Genomic DNA, 14883 nt, shown 5'->3' on the forward strand with positions numbered 1-14883 from the left:
CTTTGTTAGGACTACTGTGCTGCAAAAGGATATCCAAACAAAAAACTTTTTCCAGGGCAGATGGGATATTAGAGAGATAAATTCCATAAACTGTCATATAAAACCACTGAGTTCCATCTTTAATAATAGGAGTACTTGTGGCACCTTAGAGACTAACCAATTTATTTGAGCATAAGCTTTCGTGAGCTACAGCTCTCTTCAGCGGATGCATACTGTGGATGCATACTTTCCACAGTATGCATTCGATGAAGTGAGCTGTAGCTCACGAAAGCTTATGCTCAAATAAATTGGTTAGTCTCTAAGGTGCCACAAGTACTCCTTTTCTTTTTGCGAATACAGACTAACACGGCTGTTACCCTGAAACCTATCTTTAATAATATTTTAAATCATGGCAACACTTTTCTAGCAAGAGTTATGTTTAAACATGGTCTCTAGGAAGCTGGTAACATGTTTTCTTAAACGTCGGGGCTGTATGCTCCTTTCCATTCTGTTTTGGGGAGCAAAGGAATGGCAACAAGAATACAATGGGTCCTACACATGCTGAAGGTGGGAGTGGTATCAAAGTGACATATTTCCGCTCAGAAGCTTGTCTGTACTAACTAATTGTGTATTTCTTAAAGCACCTCTCTCCATAGTATCTAAGAGCCAAATACAGGTATTAATATTTGTATTGTCACACAGTAGGCCATGCTTTTCACCACTCCTTAGTTCAGCAGCTTTTATATATTTGGGTGGGTTTTCTCTTTGTGCTACAGCTTGCCATTGCAGGCAGGGCTTTGCAAAAGGGTCAGCTCTGTAAGCTGCTGTATTTTGGGGCATATTTTTATCTCTTGGACTCTTCAATATTTCAGAGACTGTGCTGGGACAGGAGAGACAGGAGCTGGGATTCAGCTCCCATTCAAAACTAGCAGATACTCGAGCCAGTATCTGCCACTGTGTTAGTGCTGCTTGCAATATTACCATATGCTTGCACTTAAAACTCCTTGAATGGAAGAGTTCTGTACAGGTGCAGTGAGGTCTAGAGGAGGACAAAGGGGCCAGGAGCAGTACCTGGGGCCCAACAAAACCGCAGAGGTGGCTAACACCCTGTGGTGAGGCATTAAGATATGCCTGTGAATGCCAGCCTCCACAGTGTTTAGAAGTAAAGTCTTCTCCCTGCTTGGTAGGGCCTCAAAGTTGCAGAGAGAATCCAGCAGAAACTTCAGGAGTTTCATGCCCACTTCCCCACCCCACCCCACCCTACCCTCTGTGTTTTTCTATTTGTGAGGGGGAAAATATAAAAAAGAATCTTACAGATCTGGAGTAAGGAAACTCTAAACTCCACTGTCCTCTCCTGCTTTGCTACCAGCTGCAGCTACTCTGCCCATGGTGCACTACCTACTGCTGTGCTGTGACTGAATGTGTCTTTGTAGTCCTGTAGCTGGGTGCTATTCACAGCTCCATATCTGACTCAGTGTGTGACCTGGAGCAAGAAAAACCTTTGAATGCAACAGTTTACCATCAGAGTCACTTCTCAGCATAACCATCTGTAAGATGTGGATACTATTTACTTACTTCACTAAGCCTCACAACAGCTTTGTTAGAGCGTTTCAGATAAATAGGACTTTCTCTGCAAAGTGTAATTACATTTTACAATCCCAGGGGTAAGACACAGACTTGTGACTCCACATATGGTCCTGAAGCACAATTATGAATCTATCTAAATTGAGGAACTGTGCTATTTCTCTCTTTTTTAAGGGCTTGATCCTATTACCTTTACTGATGTGGGTAATGCCCACTGACTACTCATGTACTGAATGAGTATTGCAGGACCTGGCCCTTCAATGAGGAGAAAAGTATGTATGAATACCAAAATGTGTTACATAAGTGTAAAACAAACAACCAATCCTCCAATTGTCACCCATTTTTTTAGAAATTACTCTGCTCATGAGACTCTCTAACTCCTGTGAAGGGAATTTTTGCAGTTTTCGGAGCATATTCTGTGTATGTCTCTAACTGACACCAAGAGGAATTCTGTGCCCTATTCTAGGGTTGCTCCTACCCTCCATTTGGTTCTCCCCTGCTCTGCTAACTCAAAAATGAATAAATAGATTTTACTCAAACTACCCTCCTAAATAATCTCCCATACCTGAAATCAAGCACAGTAAGGTGAATTTAAGAGCTAAAAGTGGTTTAATATAAGGGTTCAAAATCTGGTTTAGGTAATTTCCTCCCGATTTTCAGTGTTGATTTTTAGGCAAACAAGGGCTCTTTTTTAAGAGTAAAATTTTTGTGAATTTATTTTAATGATATATTACTTAAATGCCCAACACCTGTAAAACGCTATAAATATCTGGGGAATTGTTTGCAGGGTGTCTACATATTCTTAACACCAGTTCATTCATAACTGATTCATCATCTCGGCAGAAGCTGCAGCCTGGCTTTACAATGTGCCCCAACCATGCTCCTCAGCCAACCTTAGTGCAGCCACCAGAAAGGCCCTTCCTCATCCACCAAATGTTATGCTGCTGGCATGACATTCCCATCTCTGATACCCCATCGCACATCTGGGGGGCTGCAGGGTTTCCTCTGCTGTTTCTTCTCCAATTACGGTGGTGCCAGCATTGCAGGTAGCCAGGGAGCCTTTCGTCTGCTCCCTCTGGAGGATCCCAGCAAAGAGCTGGCAAGGAGTAGGGAGAACTGGCAGCAGCTGGATTCCCCAGCGCCCTGCCACTGGACACGTGTGGGTCGGGTCCTAACACAAGATGTGAAAAAGAGACAGGACAGGGAGCAGGGGCTGAAGTAGGGAAGCGCGCAGAGGCTCAAAGGCGGCCCATTATGTAATACAGGGAAAGGGGCTGAAGAGAATGAGGGGTGGGGTTGGAGGCCGGCTACACCAGACAGCCTGAAGGGCAGGGGGGAGGTGGAACGGCGGGGTGGGGGGCACAGCAGAGGAAGTGGGGCTGAAACGGGGAGGCAGGGGCAGAGAAACTGGCCTCCAAAAGACTCCCCTGGGCTGCCTCAGCCCCCGCAGACCAAACACACTCCCTAGGACTGACTCAGCCCTTTCCTCCCCCTCAAACATTCCCGCTCTCCCCATCCCAAACCAAACCCTCCCCTGCGGACTCGGACTCTCCCTGTTCTCCCAGCACCCTCAACCCCCAGGCCGCCCCTCGCTCCCTGCCCCTCTCACTGGCTGGAAGAACGCCGGGGGAGGAACTGGGTTGCAAAGGTAGCGCAGGCGAAGGGGCGCGGGCGGGACCAGCGCAGACAGGGGGGGCTCCGAGGGGAAAGCAGCGAAAAGCCCGTCCCGCGGCTCTACCCCGACCTTGGCAGAGTTGCAGCAGGCGGGACTGGCAGGAGCCCGCCCCTCCTCTTCCTCCCGCGGACGGGGCTCGTTCCTCCTCTTCTGCAAAGAAAACACACAAACAACAACAAAACAGCCCATGTCAAGTCCCCGACGTCTCCGGGCCCCGCAGTAGCAGCAGCCGCTCCGCATTCCTGGGATTCCAGGGCTGTGACTCCGCGCTCCAGCCCCACGCTCCACAGCGACTCCGACACGCACTCGCTCCGCAGCCGCCGCCTCCGGCCCCATTCGCTCTCTCGGGACAACAATCCCCTCCCTCTCTCCTTCCCCCACCCCCGCGGGCTGCAGCGGGAGCCCACGGCTCCCTTCACCGCCTGCAAACTCCCCTCCCGGCCGCAGCGTCCTGCCTCCGCCTCCCCAAACTCCTTCAAACTTTCCCCGCCGCAGCGGGGACAACATTATTGGGTGGGGGTCGTTGGTTTAGTTTCCCTCCCTCTCCTCTGGGAGCCCCCAAATCCGGCACCACCCTGATTTCCCTTCGCCCCAGCTGAGCAGCAATCAGCTCTTCCCAGCAGCACCGGTTCCTACTTTGTCCCCCCCTCACCAGTTGGGAACCCTCTCCCGGTCAAGACGGAAACCTTCTCCGCTGGGAAACCCTCCTGGGGGACTTTGAACGAAGCCTGAGCTACCCTTGTTGCCTTTTCCCGAGGAAGAGGGGGGCCCATTCCCAGTGCCCCTGCTCGAGAGGAGAAGCCGCCTCTACATGTAAACCCAGGTAAGCAACAGCAGCAGGAGCAGTAGAGTTTGCTGAAGTTTGTCCGCGTTGTTTTAATGTGTAACTTGTAGTTGCTTGTACCACTGATCGCAGCGCCGGAGCGGTAGTGACTTTTTCAAAACAGGCTTGTCATAATTTATGGCGTATGTGTGCGTATAAAAATCGGTTCCCATCCATTATAATTTATCATCTGTTGTAACGCAATTATGGACACATTACTTGTATGTGTACATAATGCAAATTTATCTCAACTAAACTTGTCCTAATCCAGAAATATACTGAAGCAGATGTCTAAACAATATATGATTTATAGAATCAATATAAATATATATTTGTAAACAGCTGGGGACAAGCTAAGCTTTCTGCTGAGCTGCTTTCTTATTTACACTGCAGCATGACTCTGTTTAGTTTCCAGGATCCTCCTCTCCCCTACCTCACCCCACCGGATGGATTTACCTTGTTCTTTGTTAGTTACAAGTCAAGTCTACACTGGCCATTCCTCTACAGCAAAGGCTGTAACAAGTTGGGCAGAAATTACAATATTACAAGACTGTGTGAGCATTGTGACATCTCTTCTCATTTCTAATGTGCCAAAGTCAAATAATCTTAAAAGATTCAAAAGTAACCTCCCCTATTACAATCCATTTGGGCCATACAGTAGGTATTGTGTGTGTGCATGCTTGGGCATTACAATGTTTTCCCATTAGGAACACTGTAGTTTTGGTTGCAAAGGCAGTTCCATTATAAGCACCTCTCTATCTATAGTGGCTTGTAACTTTAACTTTATAGAAACAAATAGTTACTGGTAAACTGGGCAATAACAGTGAGTGATCACTCAGAGGTTGTTCCTGAGATTGTGGTATGTGGCCCGCAATCAAGGGCAGTATTCACAGTAGAATGAACTGTTTTTACTCTGTTTCCGCATAGACATTTGCTATTAAAATGTGTGAAAACATCCACTTACTGTATGCTGAATTCTTTAGTGCTTGTGACTTCAGTCTATAAAATGGCTCCCTTAAGCAGGAGCTCTTGAAGTCACCTGCCAGCCTTGTGAGGGTAGGAGAGATTAAATAAGACAAGTAGTTTTAGGAGATACTTGCTGGAGATTGTCACCCTTGTCTGGTGTCTTCTGACCATTTATTTGAAATTGTGTGTATCAAACAAACATTATAATGACATACAGACTCCAGGGTTTGCTATTGCCCTTTTAGGAAGGCTGTCACTCATATCTAACATCGGTTTAAAATATAAGCGGTTAATGTAGTTTTTCTACATGCATAGAATGGGATTTGGGCAATGATCTGTAAATGACTCTGCAGCTGGACCTCCCTTGATTTCAGTGGGTCTCTGCACAGACACAGGGCGTTTGTCTGAGCAGAGTTTCATGCAGGATTGGGGCCTAAATCCAAACCCAGTGGGCATGATATAGAAGTTTCTGAGCCATGCAAACTGCTGATTTGGGGCCCAGTCCCAAAGCCCTTATTCAAATGATAGTCCTTTAAATCCATGGGTTAACTCCTGGATATCCAAGTCTGCAATCACATCTGTATGGGGAAACCCTTGTGCCCATGTAAAGGTCCGATGGCTCTGTACAATTACAGGGGGTCTGTCTGTGCAGGTCTGACTGCAGGATCAGGGCCCGCATGGATGAAAACTGCAGGGTGGAGCCCTTAGTGCTGCTTTGTACATTCAATGTGTCTTAAAAATATATATTTAAAATCTGTGACTTTCAAATGTTTGCACCCCAGTAGTTACAGCTATTATAACACAATGGTGTTCCTTGAGGATTAATTAGCCACTGTTGTTAATGGCTCGTCGTGTCATTAAATGCCAGCAGATGCCTTGTGCCTCAGTTGTTGTTGCTTAAATATGGAACAGTCTTCCATGAATTAGGGTTTTTTTGTTTTTTTACTCAAATTTGCACAAACTGCTAAAAAAATGGCTAAACCAAACATGGAGAAAGTTTTCAGCCCAAAGAAGGGTCAGAGGTGCTTTTGAAAACTGTCGGGTACCAGTGTAGTCAAAGGACCACAGATATTTTTCATCTTATTTGTCTTTACTTTGGGTCTGGAATTAATGACATAGTGCTAAAGCACAAGTGTATTATTTGACTCTGAATTTAATAGCTTTGCATGCATATCTGTAGCATGAAAGGCACACTTAAAAAAATAAATAAATCAGGCTCCTTCGTTGGCACGTCAGTTCTATTGTACCCAAGTTGTAGTTAGGTTGTTGATATAACTATTGTAACAATGCAGTTATTTAATATGTCTTAGAAAGTTTTTCATTAGGCTTTCATACTCAGTACTTTAATTATAGGTTCCAGTTCTTCAAAGGCTTACCCATGTGCTTAACTTCATGCAATGAAGCCACTGGGACTACTTGTGTGTGTAAATATTAAGTATGTGCATATATTTTTGCCATAATAATTAGGATGTATATAGTATGATTGTACTTATCAAGCACAATTACCAAAATAGAGATTGTTATATTGTAGGGATACTATAGCAATCTTGATTTAATCCTCTTGTGCCTAAAAACATTGATGACAACAGAAAGATTCATAAGGGCAGTTTTTTGTTGTTTTTGAAACAAGCTGTGAAGACCATGTTTCCTGTGAGAAAACTATTGACCATCTGTAGACTTTGATGGAATTTTATATAAAAGCATGTAGTTCTGTATTAATATTTAAGATAATTCTTTATTACACAGGTGGTTCAGAGTAATATCCATAGAACCCTATTGATTTAATCTTCATTAAGTTCTAAAAGACTCTTTTGTAAGGTAATATTTTAATAATTTTTATTTTTATAATACTTTCTATTTGGGGACCTCAAAGCATTTTACAAATACTGTTGAGTTAGGCTTCACAGAGCCTCATGAGGTAGGCAATATTATTGTTCTTAGTTTATAGATTGGGAAACTGAGGTACATATATTAAGTGACTTGCCCAAGGTTATATCCTAGTGTGTGGCAGAACCAGGAAGAGAAGTCCAAAGTTAATTCTAGAGCACAGGATTGTGTCCTGACCTCTTAGTCCTATGCTCATGTCTAATTAATTTTTTTCCACCAGGGAATGGGTGGGGTAGCAGAAATGAAGCCATTCCAAGGACCAGCCAGCCATAGGTGTCTTGCCATCCTAGATAAAAAATGTTTTTGTCCCCTTCTTCCCACCAAGTAACTGAGCCCAAAAAAGAAAAAGGTTGAAGGATGTCTCCCCATATGCTGATTTGGCACCCCTAGTAGTTAGAGCCCAGGGTGATCACCCTGATTACCAGCCATACTAGATCCCTCTCTTCCCAGTTGGATTCCCTCCTGCAGCTATTTCTTTCCCCTCCCAACTAGGTTATTCTTCTGCTTTGCTCCTACTGCACCAACTAACTGCAGCAGCCTGTTAAGGAGCCCAATGTGCCACACTCCTCATCGCTATACTCCATTAGCTATAGGATGCAGCAGAACTACAGGGAATTTTGAGATGAATCTCTCTCACGCATCCCTTATCTCTCCCCCCTTCCCCCCCCACCACCACCACTTGAACAGCATGGAGTTATGCCACATGTGATTTTTCACCCATGGTTTCCAAACCCCTTGAAACATCTTGTGGCCCGCCCAGAGACCCTTGGAAAGTTAGGAAAGTTCTGGAACTCCAGGAATGTGGACTCCCGAGTGGGTGTTCTGAGGAGGAAGACTCCTGGCCCAAAATGAAGGAAAACAGTGAGAAGAGACAATGCCTTGTGACACTCCAGAAGACAGGTGGGAATAGGGTGGCCAGATAGCAACTGTGAAAAATCGGGTCACTTTTTTTTAAACGGAGTGGGGGGTATAGTTGCCTATTTAAGAAAAAGCCCCTGATATCGGGACGTCTGGTCACCTTAGGTGGGAAGGAGTGAAGAGATTGTGGTTGCAGATGTTGTGGAACAAGGGGGCGGGAAAGAATTTGGGAGGGATGGTGGCCCATGAAAGGTGAAAGATACTAGCAAATGTGCGTCAGTCTGGTCGACTTAACAAAAGTGGATGGAAGGGCTGGGAGAGAGTGAGTGTGGGGTGATCCAGGTGAGGGAAAGCCCAGGGAAAGAGTAAATGAGTGAGTATAGAGACTACCCAGGAGCAGTCCTTCACACACTTTGAGCCAGTTTGTGAGTTTTCCCAGACTAAGCCTGCAGCTGTTTTATGAGGTGGGCAGGCTGAAAGGTTGGTATGTGCACAGAGGGGAGGAAGAGTGGGTTTGGTTCTGGGGAAACTAAATAATGGGAGATGGGGTTGGCGGGGGAGTGTAGCAAGTTTGTATTTCTGAGGTGTTGCATACCTATAGTTTGGTTATTTTCTGTCTGGCTATTGATAGTCTTTTTTTTGGTAGATAATCCTTGCCCCAAAGAACAATCTTCTCTCTCTCTCTCTTTTTTTTAAACAATTGCCTAGTACAATGGGGACCACTTCAGATTGAGGCATCTAGGTCCTTTAATAATTAATTAATAACAATTAATTACTAACAATAATGATGGGAAAACACAGAAAACAAGAACAAAAATCATAAAACCACAAGAAATCATTAGAGCGTAATCAAAAAATGGCCTCTTCACAGTCAAAATTATTCATAAACTTTTTGTTTTGTTTTAATTTTTTTTATCCAAGTTGTTAGGGAAATTTATCTAATTTTTTCCTGTATTGAAAATCTTATTTAGCTACACTGGAAGATCTTAAAATGCATTTGCCCCTTTTTTGGTGTGGTTTCTGTTCTATTTTCAGCTCTTTTTAAAAAAAAAAACAAAAAACAACTCTTGATTATGTTTGTTATAATTTATTATAAATTGAATGTTTGATAAATAAAAAAAATTGTAAAGTTTTGTGGTGAAAACAAATTCTGTGAAATGTAATAAGATCAAAAATTGCTCCATGTCAAACACTTTGAAGTGAACCCCCCCCTTGAAATTTCAACTTTTTTTGTGAAAAGTTTTAAATTGTTTTTCTACCTCTTAAAAAACCAAGGAAAACAATTTAAAGATTAAAATGATTAATAAAAAGCTTAAAGCAAATAATTACAATAAATAACATATCAAAATGTTTGTTTAAACTGAAGAGATGGAAATAGAAAAGGATAAGAAGAAAAATGGGAACACACATTGAAATCAACCTGGAATAGATAGATAAATGCCTATTTACCTCGTTTAGTCACTTCATTGGTGAGCTACTACTATTACCCTAAAGCTACTGCACTTGAATAGTTCTGTCCCATTTTATTTAGTCATGAGTCACTGTTTGTTTGTTTTTTTTGGCAGTGGTGCAATACTCTTCTAATTTTACAAATTTCTGAAATGAACATGGGAATCAAGATCTCCTGATTACCAAACCTATGTTTTAGCCACAAGAGCAAATAGACAGTATGTATTCAGTTTGTATGTATATTTTTCTCTCTTCACTGTGTATTTCACCCGTATGTTAGAGTGCTGGACCTTCTGATTAGTGATTCCGATTAGTGAGTGGTAAAGGACAACATGGAACTATGACTCAGAATTTCCTTGGGATTTACAGTGTTCTGTCTTAATATAGTTTTACTGATACATTTCCCTTAAGATAGTGCAAATGGCACATTTTTCTTTTGAAATCATAATAGTCTCCATTGACTTTATCTGATATGTTGGATTTGTACTTGATAATATACTATAACATGGTAATTTAAAAAATTGTTCTCATTGAGTTCAAGGGGAGTTTTGTGAGAGGAAGGACTGCAGGATCCCAGTTATTATAGTTGCCTTTATTTGTAATGACATTGGCATGATGATATTGTAATGAAATTAGATCTACTGTAGTGAATTAACAACATTAGATCATGGTATAATAAGTGTGACATAACTGTGCTTGCACAGTGGTTTGCCTTCCAACCCCTTCATGGGGATTGACCCTTTTGGACTTTGTAGAGTTCATCCACATTTATAAGTTTCTTTCCTATGCCTGGGCTTTGTATTGTGGCATCTCCTCCTGTTCATGACCACATGCGGCTCTAATCACTGCTTAAAGTAACTGAGAGATTGCTTAAGGACAAGAATTTTAAAGCTCCTCTAGCTCTAAGTGTTCATCCTCCACCGTTTTTCCTGCTACTGCTAGCCTGGTAAAGAATTGTGGTTATTTTCAAGCAGCTATTGAAAAATACTTTGTCTGATAGGAATTTAATGATATCGTAATCTTAAAACAGATCCATATGAAAGGCATTCCTCTTAAGGGAGTCAGCATGGTATTTGAAATGTCAAACCTTTGGTATTCTAGAATTAACAGAAACCTTGGGTAATCTAATCCCAATTTGACATTCTTTAAGGGACTTTCCTGGTGCTCTGCTAATGTGAGGAGTAAAACCCAAACTTTGAAAAGTTAACAGACTGCAGCAAGTTTCTTCCCTTATTTCATTTTTTTGAAAAATAAAACAAGATGTGTATTTCTATTATTATTTATTATGTTTATTACTCTAGTGCCTAGGGGGTACCAAGATTGGGGCCCCACCATTAGTTAGGTTTTTGTTTTATATAGTAGTAATAGAATTATAATAATAGTCTAATTGAATTAGACTCTGAGCAAAAAAGAACTCTGAAGAACTGTTGTTTAATGTTGTTAGTGATCTAATAAAGAGGCTGAACAGCAAGGTGCCAAAATTTGCTGCTGATGCAAAATTATTTGGGTTAGTCAAGACTAGAGAAGACCGAAAGGACCTAATAAAGCCAGATGAAAGGGCAGCACAATATCAACATTGAATTTCATCTATTGGAAGGAATAGTTGAATTACTCATACATGTTACTGGGTTTTAAATTTATTATATTCACTAAGAATAAAAGACTTGGGTTTTGGTGGGTTCAGTGAACTTTCTACATCTACTTAATGTGTCACAGTGAACAGAAAAGGAAATAAAGTACTGTACTAGGATAGAATTTAAAATATTTAAATCAGTGACCACACTCTACTCAGAATACTGTGTTCATTTCTGGTCACTATATCTCAAAAAAGGTATAGCAGAATTAGAAAGGGACGTAATTAAGAGACTTCCATATGAAGATCAGTTGAAAACATTGGGACTGTTTTAGGGGGAAGATGAATAAGAGGAGACATGATACGGATATAAAAGAATAGAGAAGGTAAACCACGTTCTCTTATTTACTCTTTCTTATAATGCATGCCTAGGGGTACATCCAATGAATGTAAAAAGCAAGAAATTTAAAACTGATGAAAAGTAGGGTTTTTTTTTAACACAATGCACACTCATCGGAACTCAATGCCACACGATATCATTGAGGCCAAGTAGGATTTTTTTTATAAAAGGATTTTATATATACTGTATGTCAACCACTCTCTGACATGGTGTAGGAAGAAACTTCCGTTAGGGGTTATTCCATAATTGTCTACTATGAGATTTCCTGTACCATCTTCTGAAGCACATAGTATATAAACCACTGTCATAGACAGGATAATGGGCTAGGTGGATGTCTGGTTTGACAGCGTATGACAATTGCTATGTTTCTCTGTGGTGATGGTTTTTAGTTAAAAATAATGAACCTGTAATGAGAGGACTTAATATAGCTACACCAATGCTGGAAAGGAAAGCCTATTTTGGGACTTCCATTTGTGGTCCTGAAATAAACATAACGATGATGTAATATATATTTTATGTTTTATGTATTGTGGTGGGCACACTGGGCAGTGATGAGGATTAGCCGAGAGGGGAGAAGAGCTGGCACTTAGGCCCTATTTAAAGTACCATAGGGCAATTACCATTGGCACCTGTCACTGAGATCATGTAATCTATTTGGTATAATTTGTTCATTTAAAAAAAATTCTATAAAGCTTATTGTAAACTACCCATGTATTTAAGATGTGCATAATATTCCTGAATTCTCTCTTGAAAAAGAAATTGGGATAATTGTTTACATCTAGATGACAGTGGTAAATGTGAGAAACATTCTAACTGTCAGAAACATGTGAGCCATTCTCTGAATGTAAGGAGCAGACCTTGGTGTAATTTAGTGAGTGTGGGTTTTTCAGAAAAAATAATTGAATTATCTCTGAAAGTTTAATACAACTACAGACTTTTTTAAATTCTGCCTCTGTGTAAGATGTGAAAGTGAAGGGAAACAGTTCAATTACAACATGTCTCCTCACTTCTAATTTGTTACATCATTAAGAATCCCTTTTTCTATGTATATTGTAACACTTTTTTAAAAGTACAATAAGAAATATTTGAAAACTGTATTGGTGTGCTCAAAAGGAAAACAGGGAGTGCCAAATCCATCCCTTTAACTGAGGGCAGAAATACCCTTTTTAAATCAATAGGAGTTGCAGCTGTTTCTGCAGACAGATTGGGTCAATAGTACATAACTGCTTATAATATCAGTAAATCAGGAATATAATGTGTTACACTTATATGAAGACTTAGCAAGAGATCTGTTCAGTGCTTCAGAATAACGGACTTGGCTAATTTTGCAAAGATTTGTCAAAGTCTCTATATCTGTCCAAACTGTGGAGTGCACTAATTCTGCAAAAGAGAAGGGATAGGGGGCTCTTACAGATTAAGGTAAAATGAACAATGCTGCCTGAGAAAAAGAGTTCTGTTTGAGAACTTACACATCATAAAGTGTACCCTATCTAGCCACATTCACAAACTCTGCAAAGTTCCCAACAGCCAAATGGAACTAAGAGGATCTGCTGCTAAACTGTGCTCTGCTCTGGCCACTGAATAAATGCTTTCTCAGTATCCTGGAAGTGGGGACTCTCCTGGGCTTTCCTTCCAATTCCCTTATTTTAACATTATTCACAAAATAAAACTCAAGTTTTTTTTGCTGACTTTATGTTGGTAGTGAGGATGAAGACCCGGGTATTTATTAAGATAAGTACCTACAATTATTTGCCGTAGTTTCTAGTTTCCTGCGTTTGGGAGCCACTAGCATTCCTGTATAAATCTGAAGGGTGCTTGTCTTCCTTTTGGGATGACATCCTTTTAAAAACTATGGACCTGATCCAAGGCATGTTGACTTCAATGGGCACTGCAGCAGGCCATAACCCAGGATAAATCAGGCAGAGAGGGTGAGGTCAATAGTAATCCTTCTAGCTTTGTGCTTGTGTGTTTTTTCTTACGAAGAAAAAATAGTTTACATTCTTCAGGTTTCTTAGATTAGCTCTTATCACAGGACTCCCTCTTTTGAGAAAAGACACACATTGACTTGTAGATAAAGTTGGCTGCAGCCTTTTATTGATGAGGATGATAAAGCTAGCTGTTTGGACAGGCCTGATCATGGGGGTTTGGCAGTCTGAGATTCAGCTACTAGTAATCAATTTCCTGCTCGAGTTTCTTTATCCGATGAAGTGTGCTGTAGCTCACGAAAGCTTATGCTCAAATAAATTTGTTAGTCTCTAAGGTGCCACAAGTCCTCCTTTTCTTTTAGTGCCTACTGTATGTTCTCTCCCCTTAGAACTTCCCCTCACAAGACTGGGCAACCCTACTGGAGAAGCCTGCATTAAACCCCCAACCAATGGGTAATGTTCACTTCTGGGGCTGGTGAGACAGCACTTACTTCGCCTACATTGCCACAAGCTTTGGCCTAATTGTTTACTGTAACACAGAATAAACAAAACATCCAAGCTGTGAAACATTAGAGCTGGGACTTTCAAAAGCACTCACAAGGTGGGCTTACTTTTGTTCCCACTGCAGTCAATGGTAACACTCCACCATTGAGAGTAGAGGTAGGCCAGTGCTGAGTGCTTTTGAAAATCACACCCTCATGTAGATGAGGAAAGCGAACTCCACTCTTTGTGGGAAAACTACCTGAAGGTTCAGTATAGATAGAAATCCCTGATGAACTCTTGAGGTCAGAAGTTAGCTAGGGGGGTTCCTGAACATACTTCATTTATGACCCTCCTGGATCTTTCTCTGGGCAGGCACCTTTCATTAGTTGAGTTTCCCAGCTACTGGGTTGGAGCCACAGAGTTGCGTCAGCAGTTTGGTGACTTCCTACCCTCTCAACAGTATGTTAAAGGTTTTAAGCTATCTAAGAAAACCTCCTGGCTAGTTGGTCCACTCCAACCCATAAGAACTCTTGTAATTCACTTATTGTAGCTCCTGTTACTTGCCACATTGGACCCTTTGTTTGCAAAAACTGATTTGTGACAGCTGTGTGAACGTGCAACATCAAGGTAAAGCCAGATCACAGCACAGTAGCCTCTCTACATACGCTGGTGGCTGCTATTGCTTTGCAGTAGTTCTGCTTGCCTCTGGCACTCCGAGAACAAAGAAAAAAGAAGTGGTGGAATGGTTATCTTAAAACTTATTTCTTGTAGACACATACAATTTAATGCCTTTCCCCTCTACAGTTCAGTGACACTTACTAAATTCATTTGTGCTTAAAGTAGTCTCAGCCATAAAAGTGAAAACTAAAATATTACAAGAGAGTATTATCCAGATAATGTAGTATATAACACCAGCATACCAAGTATGTTTGTTCATTGCTGATGGTTACATTTCAAAAACTGGTTTTATTCACAAAAAGAAAAGTAGGACTTGTGGCACCTTAGAGACTAACAAATTTATTTGAGCATAAGCTTTCGTGAGCTACCTTTTTGCGAATACAGACTAACACAGCTGCTACTCTGAAACCTGGTTTTCTTCAGTTTCTTTGTGAAATTTAGGAAATATAAATTACTCTTAAAGTATAAAATTTATCCTAGACACTACATTTTATATCTTGTGGATACGATTTACATGTAATACTATTGTATTGCAGCATTTTCTTGAGAGGCATGTTTAAAGAAGAGGTATTGTAAGGAAAAGAGCCTTATTTTGCCATGTAC

At 41.2% G+C, this 14883-nt stretch overlaps 1 protein-coding gene across 1 annotated transcript in view; it reads left to right on the plus strand.

Moving 5' to 3' along the window:
* Positions 1-3662: 3662 nt before the first annotated feature.
* PTPN14 (protein tyrosine phosphatase non-receptor type 14) overlaps positions 3663-14883 on the plus strand; it is a 170278-nt gene continuing 159057 nt past the window's right edge. The window contains exon 1 of the mRNA XM_074949266.1: positions 3663-4061. The gene's annotated coding sequence lies outside the window, so the exon portion shown is untranslated. The remainder of the gene's footprint in view (positions 4062-14883) is intronic.

The sequence above is a fragment of the Natator depressus genome, chromosome 3, assembly GCF_965152275.1.
Source record: "Natator depressus isolate rNatDep1 chromosome 3, rNatDep2.hap1, whole genome shotgun sequence".
Taxonomy (NCBI): Eukaryota; Metazoa; Chordata; order Testudines; family Cheloniidae; genus Natator; species Natator depressus.